This window comes from Bos mutus, chromosome 9 (genome assembly GCF_027580195.1).
Source record: "Bos mutus isolate GX-2022 chromosome 9, NWIPB_WYAK_1.1, whole genome shotgun sequence".
Taxonomy (NCBI): domain Eukaryota; kingdom Metazoa; phylum Chordata; class Mammalia; order Artiodactyla; family Bovidae; genus Bos; species Bos mutus.
Genome location: NC_091625.1, coordinates 63323683 through 63335743, shown reverse-complemented (window position 1 = coordinate 63335743; position 12061 = coordinate 63323683).

Below are 12061 nucleotides of genomic sequence, written 5' to 3'. Positions count from 1 at the left end.
TTTGCATTTGCCCTTTCTCCTGCCTCATTCTAGGATTGCCCAGGGGAAAAAAAGTACAATTTTTTTCTGTGCTTTATGTCAAGAAGAGTCTTAAGTTGGTTTTATTGCAATACCATTTTTCTACATCTCCACAGTGATTATTAGTACCTATTTAGAACTACCTAGTTGTCTTCTGAAGACGTCCTATGATTATTGTAGTGAAACAAACTCTAAAATAGTATTGTTCTCTTTGTAACAAAAGGCTCATACTTTCTATCTATGTACTCATCTGTGAAAAAGAAAACAATCATATTAGGGATTGAAAACTGTTACTTGAAGATTTTGTACCCAGTAGCATGGTCTCCCCTGGTAGCTCAGCCGGTAAAGAATCCACCTGCAATGCAGGAGACCCCGGTTCAATTCCTGGATTGGGAAGATCTCCTGTAGAAGGGATAGGCTACCCACTCCAGTATTCTTGGGCTTTTCCTCGTGGCTCAGATGGTAAAGAATCTGCCAGCAATGTGGGAGACCTGGATTTGATCCCTTGGTTGGGAAGATTCCCTGGAGGAGGGCATAGCAACCCACTCTAGTATTCTTGCCTGGAAAATCCCCATGGACAGAGGAGCCTAGTGAGCTATAGTCCATGGAGTTCTGAAAAGTTGGACACAACTGAGCAACTAACCATAGGATGGTCCTATATTCCAAGCTAAAAAGATACACCATAAAAGGGATATAACCTAAGTTGGCAGAGGAATGAATAAAAGAGCTATATTATTACCTTGTATCATGTATTATGGTGACTATTAGCTGTGTTAGGGTTCAAAATTTGACTTTTGTGCCTAACACCTCTTTCCTGACTTTGGCAGAATCTATGGCCCCTCATGGAGAAGGAAATGGCAACCCACTCCAGTGTTCTTGCCTGGAGAATCCCAGGGACGGGGGAGCCTGGTGGGCTGCTATCTATGGGGTCGCACAGAGTCAGACATGTCTGAAGCGACTTAGCAGCAGCAGCAGCAGTGGCTCCTTGGTGGAGAAGGCAATGGCACCCCACTCCAGTACTCTTGCCTGGAAAGTCCCATGGATGAAGGAGCCTGGAAGGCTGCAGTCCATGGGGTCGCTGAGGGTTAGACATGACTGAGCGGCTTCACTTTCACTTTTCACTTTCATGCATTGGAGAAGGAAATGGCAACCCACTCCAGTGTTCTTGCCTGGAGAATCCCAGGGATGGGGGAGCCCGGTGGGCTGCCATCTATGGGGTCGCACAGAGTCAGACATGACTGAAGTGACTTAGCAGCAGCAGCCGCAGCATGGGTCCTCCTCCTCTATCCCCTCAAATCCCCTTTCTGTTGCAGTGCATGTCAGTTTGACTTCCACAAACCAAATCTTGTATTTTTGTTGCAGGGTTGCCCTCAGGTTGTCAGAACCATTTTGCCTGCAGGCATGAAGGGCCAGAAGTGGTTCCAATTGAACAAATTATCATCACTCCCAGGGCCTTAACCAGAAGTGTTAGTGTGAGAATATAAATACTTCAGCAACCTTGTCCTTCAACTGGGATAATTCTGAGGCATGTGTAAATTGCCAGAACCTCCCAGAGAGGATCAAGCTTTAGTTGTCCACTGTGGGAACTGGCTTAATTGCGTGTTCCTTACTGGTTGTCTGTACTTCTCGAAATCACCACCCCTCCTTTCCACTCCCCTGAGGGTTCCTGCATTTTTCCAAACAAACTGCATCCACTCCTGCCTTGCCTCAGAGTATAGGCTTCTATGGGGAACACAGCAATAAACAAGTGCCAATTTAGAAGAAATATATATTTTAATGAATACACTTTGGGAAATAAGACAAAGGAAGAAGAAATAACCCCAACATGAGTTCAAAGGAATCCTGTGGGGTAAAGGTGGTGAGGCCCTAGGAAAGGCACAGCGTTTCTGAAACATTCACCACGTGAAAGGCTTGCAGCAAACACATTACAAAATGCTTCATAACATAACCCTCTTTCAGAGGTTTGAAATGCATTAATTCAATATCAAAGGTTTTGTGAAGTCCTGAAAACTTGTTTAATATCCTTTAGTTGAGAATTTCACAAACATGTTTCACCATAGAACACTTTTTTTCAGAGGGCCCTGTAAATCACACTTTTTAAAATGCTTATTTTTTGAGGGGGGTTCAGGATTGGGAACATGTGTACACCCATGGCAGATTCATGTTGATGTATGGAAAAACCAATACAATATTGTAAAGTAATTAGCCTCTAGTTAAAATAAATAAATTAAAAAAATAAATAAATGAATAAACTGTGTTGTGTGTGTGTGTGTGTCTGTGCGTGTGTGTGTGTGCATGCTCAGTTGCTCAGTCATGTAGGACTTTTCACAACATCCTGGACTATAGCCTACCAGGCTGTTCTGTCCATGGGATTTTCCAAGCAAGAACACTGGAGAGGGTAGCCATTGCCTTCTCCAAGGGATCTTCCTGACCCAGGGATCTAACCTGAGTCTCCTGCATTGACAGGCAGATTCTTACCACCTCACCACCTGGGAAGCCCAAACTGCATTATAAGGGAGAATAAAATATACTTATTTTAAAAAATTAAAACTCCACCAACTTAGAATTTGATAATATTCAATACAGATCAGGCTAAAAGATTCATACCTTTTCAATGAAGAATAAATCTTCTAAGCCTTAAACAGAATTCACAAGGTTATTCTTAACTTAGCTAAGAAAATAGCTTTTCAAAAAATGTTAGTGGAAATCCATTGTTATCTAAATGGAGAATGCCAACTTCAAGGGAATCTTGTCTTCCTATTAAAAGAGACTGTTTACACAGGAGTCCTGGAGATAATCATTATTATCTACTTTTAAATCTTACTTTAAAAATTAAAAAAAAACAATGGCAAACAATTATTTATCAAATGCCTATATGTATTGGACACAAAATATTTTCATAAATACATTATATTGCAGATGAATTTTTTTCCAGAGTTGCTTTCTTTTGGAAAGGAAGAGGAAAAAATAACACTGAACTTAAGTCTGAGACACTTCAGTTATTACTGGTTTTGTTTTTTTATTTTTAGCATTCAACTAATGAGCTCTGTCTGTCAGATGCTGAATCTAGAAGGTTGCATAAGGTTGCTTTAAGAAAGGTGTTTTTAACTAACATAAACATCACTTTTTAACAAGCTAAAAATGATTAATTTTTATTTTATCAAAACTTTTCAATATGATTAGCAAGAATGTGTTGAGGATAATTTTCAAGTTCAATTAGAAGAGACCACAAGGAAGCCAGTTTTGAGCATGCAAACATTCAGATGAGAAGACAGAATATAATGGAAATTCCAGCTATATGAGAATGGGATTTTTTGTATTATGGATATTTTGAAAAGTAATTTGAATGAGAATTTTTTAAGCATTACTTTACTAGCATGTGAGATGAGTGCAATTGTGCTGTAGTTTGAGCATTCTTTGGCATTGAAGCAACACTTAGAACTGGACATGGAACAATAGACTGGTTCCAAATATGAAAAGGAGTACGTCAAGGCTGTATATTGTCACCTTGCTTATTTAACTTATATGGAGAGTACACCATGAGAAATGCTGGGCTGGAAGAAGCACAAGCTGGAATCAAGATTGCCAGGAGAAATATCAATAACCTCAGATATGCAGATGACACCACCCTTGTGGCAGAAAATGAAAAAGAACTAAAAAGCCTCTCGATGAAAGTGAAAGTGGAGAGCGAAAAAGTTGGCTTAAAACTCAACATTCAGAAAACTAAGATCATGGCATCCTGTCCCATCACTTCATGGGAAACAGATGGGTAAACAGTGGAAACAGTGATAGACTTTATTTTCCTGTGCTCCAAAATCACTGCAGATGGTGAGTGCAGCCATGAAATTAAAAGACGCTTGCTCCTTGGAAGGAAAGTTATGACCAAACTAGACAGCATATTAAAAAGCAGAGGCATTACTTTGCCAACAAAGGTCTGTCTAGTCAAGGCTATGGTTTTTCCAGTAGTCATGTGTGGATGTGAGAGTTGGACTATAAAGAAAGCTGAGTGCTGAAGAATTGATGCTTTTGAAGTGTGGTGTTGGAGAAGACTCTTGAGAGTCCCTTGGACTGCAAAGAGATCCACCCAGTCCATTCTAAAGGAGATCAGTCCTGGGTGTTCATTGGAAGGACTGATGTTGAAGCTGAAACTCCAATACTTTGGCCACCTAATACAAGGAGCTGACTCACTGAAAAAGACCCTGATGCTGGGAAAGATTGAGGGCAGGAGGAGAAGGCGACGACAGAGGATGAGATGATTGGATGGCATCACCGACTCAATGGACATGGGTTTGAGTGGACTCCGGGAGTTGGTGATGGACAGGGAGGCCTGGCGTGCTGTGGTTCATGGGGTCACAAAGAGTCAGACACAACTGAGCGACTGAAATGAACTGAACTGAACTGAAGTTGCATGAATTATGAGATGAGTTACCAAAAGTGAAGTAATTTCAAATGTATCTAAGCAACAAAATTAAATAGTAATTGAATAAAATATTTCAAAGGGTGCTTATAGCCACTAAAGCACTCAGTGGAACCTTCTGGGATTTTTTTCCCCACAACTATTAAAAATCCAGATTATATGATTTAAGATAGCTTCAATATGGCCTAGCTTATTTGATTTAAAGAGCTAAATACTACCCTGGAAGTGTCTTAATGCATATAATGGTTCTGCTGTGGTTAAATAGAAAAATTACTGGCCTTACAATCAGGAGAACTTAGCTTATCAAACTCTGTAGACTGATAATCTTGGGAGCTGAATGATTTAATTTCTTTATATCTCAATTTCCACATCTTTAAAATTACATATTCATATATTTGTAATATGTAAATTATATATATACATATCACATATATATCTATTTCTACATATACACGTACATACATGCATATAAATTTGTATGTGTGCATGCTAAGTTGCTTCAGTTGTATCTGACTCTGCAAACCTGTGGGCTGTAGCCCACAAAGCTTTTCTGTTCATGGGATTCTCCAGACAAAAATATTGGAGTGGGTTGCCTTGCCCTCCTCCAGGGGATCTTCCTGACCCAGGGATTGAACCCGCATCTCTCATGTCTCCTGCATTGGTAGGTGGGCTGTTTACCACTAGTGCCACCTGGGAAGCCCCCACATGTATGCATAAATGCATAAATATATGTCCACACATATTTACATGTCCACATATTTACATATATGTCCACACATCTATGGGCTTCTCTGGTGGTAAAGAATCTGCCTGCCAATGCAGGAGACATGGGTTCAGTCTCTGGGTCGGGAGGATCCCTTGGAGAAGGAAATGGCAACCCACTCCAGTATTATAGCCTGGGAAATTCCATGAACAGAGGAGCCTGGTGGGCTACAGTTCCATGGGGTCACAACAGAGTCAGACCCAACTAAGTGCCTAAGTAAACAAAAAGGGCTCAAGTACTATTGTGTTTTTTTTCTCTTCCTTCCTCCAGAAAGACCTTGCTTATTTTCTGAATTCTCTGGATCCAGTATTATTTCTGATTTACAGGTAATATTCAATACTGATGACTGAATGACCACCCAATCTAGGTACTCAGCACAGCAGCTGTCCTTCCAGGTCAAACCTAGGCTATTGGGTTTGATTCTCCATGTGCACAGAATCAAGGGTGACTTGTCTCCCCAGGTCTGCTCCTCTAACATGGTAGCTCTTGAATCAGAAGTCCCCCATGCCTTCACAGTCTCCTCTGAAAGCCTCCTCTTCTCTCACACTTTAAAAATCTTTGATTCACCTTGCTGAGCCCTCACTAATGTTTCTCCTTTTCCTTGTTGAAATCTCAATATTTGCTTTAAAATACTTCAATATAGAGACAATGCTCTCTCTCTCTTTATCTTTGTATGTGTGTGTATATGAGAGAGAGAGAAATTGGTTCTAATCTACACTCCAGAGTTGGTTATTGTCCTAAATGGGAAAACACTCCAGGGAGCATTATGTAGAATTTAATCACAAGCCTCCAGGGCTCAGTTCTCTTGATTTCTGACCAGCAGCAGAGTTGTGTTTTTTGTTTTTTGTTTTTTTTAACTTAATATATGTTGCCCAAGTAAAATTATGAATTAGTAAAATTTATGAATTGGCTAGAATTATTTTAGTGACATTGCCCATTTTTTCATAAGCAGATGTAAAAATCTAATAAGCCCAGAAGCTTTTTGCTCTCCTGAATGGCAGCTGAAACTTGATTCCAATGAATTCCAGTGTATCCATCCCCAATATAGCCAGAGTGAGCCGAATCCAAGACTTGAGTCATCCTTTCACAAAGTGTGATTGGATCGCCTCAGTGGAGAGACTGTGCTCACAGCAGTTTGCATGACTGGCTTTACATCCTGATGATAAGAAATGCTTGCAGATGTGGCAAAGTTCATTTGAGTTCTGAATTCATTGTCACCTAGGAAAGTTGTGAAGCGAACTCTATAATCCTCACCTATTTCTCTGAGATGCTTCCTCCAAACCCAAATAATTGTAAACAACCAAATTCACAGATCAGTTGTGCAATCTGGCTCAGATAGCAATGTACAGGGTTACTTTACATGAATTTTAAAGTAAAAGCAGGTAACAAAACTCTTTTCTAAAAGGCAAAATCTAAAGATGAGAAAACAGTCTGGACTTGTTCCCCTTGTGCTTCTAAATACATGTGTTGTATTACAGTTTCAGAAGGAAATCTGGGGGCTATTTCAAAATAAATCATGGTGCTCCACAGGTGAAAATACAGAACATCAAGGGCAGCAAGATGGACTGAATTGAGAGGGGGTTGGTATTATCTCTCCTACTTAATCTTTGACTCCACATACATATTTAGGAAGTAAAATATAGAAAAATGTTGCCATGGCTGATGATGGAATACTTGCCAATATTTGGGGGGGAAAATTGTAAGAGGTTAAATTAGTCTAAGTGATACAGATGAAGGGTATCTGTCTCCTTTAACCCCCAACCAAGGGACCTATTTCCAGGTAGACTGAGACAAGTGAGAGCAGATCACTGACAATTCAAAAACTAGTAGTCATGGGGATTTATTTGACAGAGAAGTGAAGCTATTAAGTGAAGAAGTTAGAACTTAGATGTGGTTTACACACAAGTTAAAATTAATCAAGACCTGTCCAGAGAAGGGAGAGGGGTATTTGGCTTGGTTAAATGTCCTCATTAAGGAGGAGGAATCTCTCAGATTTGATGTTGCAAATTAGTTCAGCCCCTGATATAACTCTGTCAGAAACAAAAAAAAAGAGGAGAGGAATTTCAATTTATCACAGAGATATAGGCCAGAAGACAATTCCTGGCTTCATTAAGTAATGACCGTGGTACTGAAGTAAAGTTGATGACTGTGATTTATATTCAGGGAGGCTGTGTTTACAGTTGGAAAATTAAAGGACTTAAGGACGAAATCAAATATGTTTTAAATTTCTAAACGTGGTAAGATTTGTTTGTACCTGTTAGATCGAACACATTTGTAAAAAGAAGCAATTTTTTTTAAATGCTAGACTTATAAAAATATCTGTAAGCTGAATTTAAACTGTAATAACAAAATAGGGATTCAATTCATAAATCACTAAATTAAAATAAGCAAACCTAAAAGTAAAGATGATCCTCTATGTAGGCTTTGTAGAAGTAGCGTTTAGTTTTTCTACTACAGAGAGTGCATTTGAGTAGCTAAAAATTAATTAGAATAAATAACTCTTTGGTTTAAATGCAGAGGATTGCCAGTCTATAGGACAGAAATGGGGAACTTCATTTAAACTAAAGGATCCTAATCTAGAAAAAGGCATCAAACAGAAAATGAAAAATATACCTAGCTGTCAAAAAATTCTTATTCTGAGACAATTTTTGTTTTACAAAGACCTTTGATTATCTATCAGATCAGATCAGATCAGTCGCTCAGTCGTGTCCGACTCTTTGTGACCCCATGAATCGCAGCACGCCAGGCCTCCCTGTCCATCACCAACTCCCGAAGTTCACTCAGACTCAGTCCATCGAGTCAGTGATGCCATCCAGCCATCTCATCCTCTGTCGTCCCCTGCTCCTCCTGCCCCCAATCCCTCCCAGCATCAGAGTCTTTTCCAATGAGTCAACTCTTCGCATGAGGTGGCCAAAGTACTGGAGTTTCAGCTTTAGCATCATTCCTTCCAAAGAAATCCCAGGGCTGATCTCCTTCAGAATGGACTGGTTGGATCTCCTTGCAGCCCAAGGGACTCTCAAGAGTCTTCTCCAACACCACACTTCAAAAGCATCAATTCTTCGGCACGCAGCCTTCTTCACAGTCCAACTCTCACATCCATACCTGACCACAGGAAAAACCACAGCCTTGACTAGACAAAACTTTGTTGGCAAAGTAATGTCTCTGCTTTTGAATATGCTATCTAGATTGGTCATAACTTTGCTTCCAAGGAGTAAGCGTCTTTTAATTTCATGGCTGCACTCACCATTTGCCGTGATTTTGGAGCCCAGAAAAATAAAGTCTGACACTGTTTCCACTGTTCCCCATCTATTTCCCATGAAGTGATGGGACCGGATGCCATGATCTTCGTTTTCTGAATGTTGAGCTTTAAGCCAACTTTTTCACTCTCCACTTTCACTTTCATCAAGAGGCTTTTGAGTTCCTCTTCACTTTCTGCCATAAGGGTGGTGTCATCTGCATATCTGAGGTTATTGATATTTCTCCTGGCAATCTTGATTCCCGCTTGTGTTTCTTCCAGTCCAGCGTTTCTCATGATGTACTCTGCATAGAAGTTAAATAAGCAAGGTGACAATATACAGCCTTGAAGTACTCCTTTTCCTATTTGGAACCAGTCTGTTGTTCCATGTCCAGTTCTAACTGTTGCTTTCTGACCTGCATACAAATTTCTCAAGAGGCAGATCAGGTGGTCTGGTATTCCCATCTCTTTCAGAATTTTCCACAGTTTATTGTGATCCGCACAGTCAAAGGCTTTGGCATAGTCAATAAAGCAGAAATAGATGCTTTTCTGGAAATCTCTTGCTTTTTCCATGATCCAGCGGATGTTGGCAATTTGATCTCTGGTTCCTCTGCCTTTTCTAAAACCAGCCTGAACATCAGGAAGTTCATGGTTCACATATTGCTGAAGCCTGGCTTGGAGAATTTTGAGCATTTCTTTACTAGCATGTGAGATGAGTGCAATTGTGTGGTAGTTTGAGCATTCTTTGGCATTGCCTTTCTTTGGGATTGGAATGAAAACTGACCTTTTCCAGTCCTGTGGCCACTGCTGAGTTTTCCAAATTTGCTGGCATATTGAGTGCAGCACTTTCACAGCATCATCTGTAAGGATTTGGAATAGCTCAACTGGAATTCCATCACCTCCACTAGCTTTGTTCATAGTGATGCTTTCTAAGGCCCACTTGACTTCACATTCCAGGGTGTCTGGCTCTAGATGAGTCATCACACCATCGTGATTATCTGGGTCATGAAGATCTTTTTTGTACAGTTCTTCTGTGTATTCTTGCCATCTCTTCTTAATATCTTCTGCTTCTATTAGGTCCATACCATTTCTGTCCTTTATCGAGCTCATCTTTGCATGAAATGTTCCTTTGGTATCTGATTTTCTTAAAGAGATCTCTAGTCTTTCCCATTCTGTTGTTTTCCTCTATTTCTTTGCATTGATTGCTGAAGAAGGCTTCTTATCTCTTCTTGCTATTCTTTGGAACTCTGCATTCAGATGTTTATATTTTTCCTTTTCTCCTTTGCTTTTTGCTTCTCTTCTTTTCACAGCTATTTGTAAGGCCTCCCCAGACAGCCATTTTGCTTTTTTGCATTTTGTTTCCATGGGGATGGTCTTGATCCCTGTCTCCTGTACAATGTCACGAACCTCATTCCATAGTTCATCAGGCACTCTATCTATCAGATCTAGGCCCTTAAATCTATTTCTCACTTCCACTGTATAATCATAAGGGATTTGATTTAGGTCATACCTGAATGGTCTAGTGGTTTTCCCTACTTTCTTCAATTTAAGTCTGAATTTGGCAATAAGAAGTTCATGGTCTGAGCCACAGTCAGCTCTTGGTCTTTTTTGTTGTTGTTGACTGTATAGAGCTTCTCCATCTTTGGCTGCAAAGAATATAATCAATCTGATTTCAGTGTTGACCATCTGGTGATGCCCATGTATAGAGTCTTCTCTTGTGTTGTTGGAAGAGGGTGTTTGTTATGACCAGTGCATTTTCTTGGCAAAACTCTATTAGTCTTTGCCCTGCTTCATTCCGTATTCCAAGGCCAAATTTGCCTGTTACTCCAGGTGTTTCTTGACTTCCTACTTTTGCATTCCAGTCCCCTATAATGAAAAGGACATCTTTTTTGGGTGTTAGTTCTAAAAGATCTTGTAGGTCTTCATAGAAAAGTGCAATGAATCATATATACATACATATTTGTAGATTTTAAATGATGTTCAATGTTTTGGGGTTTCAAAATACACCTCATTTTTAAAGATAGCAAACCAATTGATTGACATAATGAAGTTTTAACTTATTAAGAAGGTAAAATATGAAAAACAACAAATTTTGATTAAAAAGTTAAAGCTTTTATTGGTAATAAGGTAATGGACAGTTGTTTTACTCTTTGTCAAAGTGCTTTCACACGTGGTCAAAAAGCAGTTGGGCATATTAGTGTAGGTCTATTTCCAAGTTATCTATTCTGCTCCATTATCTGTCTTCTGGAATACTGGAATCACTTTTAAGATTCTATTTTGTGCTTGACATAGTGGTTTTTAGTAGCTTTTTACATATGTGCTATAGTTTTTATTTCACATGTATATAATTTTTCACAATCTGTGTCATCATTTTAACTAGCTAAATGTAGACATCTTATTACCATTTATGTCGCTTTATCCTCCCATATATGTAACATAATTGTTAAAATATTTTCTCCATATACATTTAGAATCACATTTAGTAGGTTATAATTTTAGTTTTAGTCATTAAGTATAATTTAGCAATTTCAGACAGAGAAGGCAATGGCACCCCACTCCAGTACTCTTCCCTGGAAAATCCCATGGGCAGAGGAGCCTGGTAGGCTGCAGTCCATGGGGTCGAGAAGAGTCAGACAGGACTGAGCGATTTCACTTTCACTTTTCACTTTCATGCATTGGAGAAGGAAATGGCAACCCACTGCAGTGTTCTTGCCTGGAGAATCCCAGGGATGGGGGAGCCTGATTGGCTGCTGTCTATGGGGTCACACAGAGTCGGACACGACTGAAGCGACTTAGCAGCAGCAGCAGCAGCAGCAATCTCAAAAGCAATCACTCTTATTTATGTATTATTTTTATTTATCATGTTTGTTCTTCCTGATGTTTCAAGTTTCTTTCTTTTAGTAATAAACACATGAACATCCAAAGAATCATGCTGAGTGAAAATGTCATTCCCAAAAGATTACATGATGTGTGATTCCATTCATACAATACCCATGAAATGACAAAATTGCAGAAATGGAAAACAGATTAGTAGTTGCCATGGGTTAAGAGGGTGATAAGATGGGGGAAGTAGATGTGACTATAAAATAGCATCCTGAATGATCCTTGTATTGATAGAAATCTCAACTATTTTAATGTTAATATCCTGCCTGTGATGAATTGCACTATAGCTGTGCAAGATATACCCATGGGGGAAAGTGAGTAAAAGATACATGAGATCCCTCTCTGTTGTTTACATGTTTTTGTGTTATTATTCACGATTGCATGTGAATCTATAGTAGCCTCCAAAGGTTAATTTAAAAATGAATGAATGATGCTTAAAAAAATGAAACTCCAGTACTTTGGCCACCTCATGCGAAGAGTTGACTCATTGGAAAAGACTCTGATGCTGGGAGGGATTGGGGGCAGGAGGAGTAGGGGACGACAGAGGATGAGATGGCTGGATGGCATCACTGACTCGATGGACGTGAGTCTGAGTGAACTTCGGGAGTTGGTGATGGACAGGGAGGCCTGGTGTGCTGCGATTCATGGGGTCACAAAGAGTCGGACATGACTGAGCGACTGAACTGAACTGAACTGAATGAAAATATACAATATCTGATATGACTGATGTGCTTGGTTGCTAAGT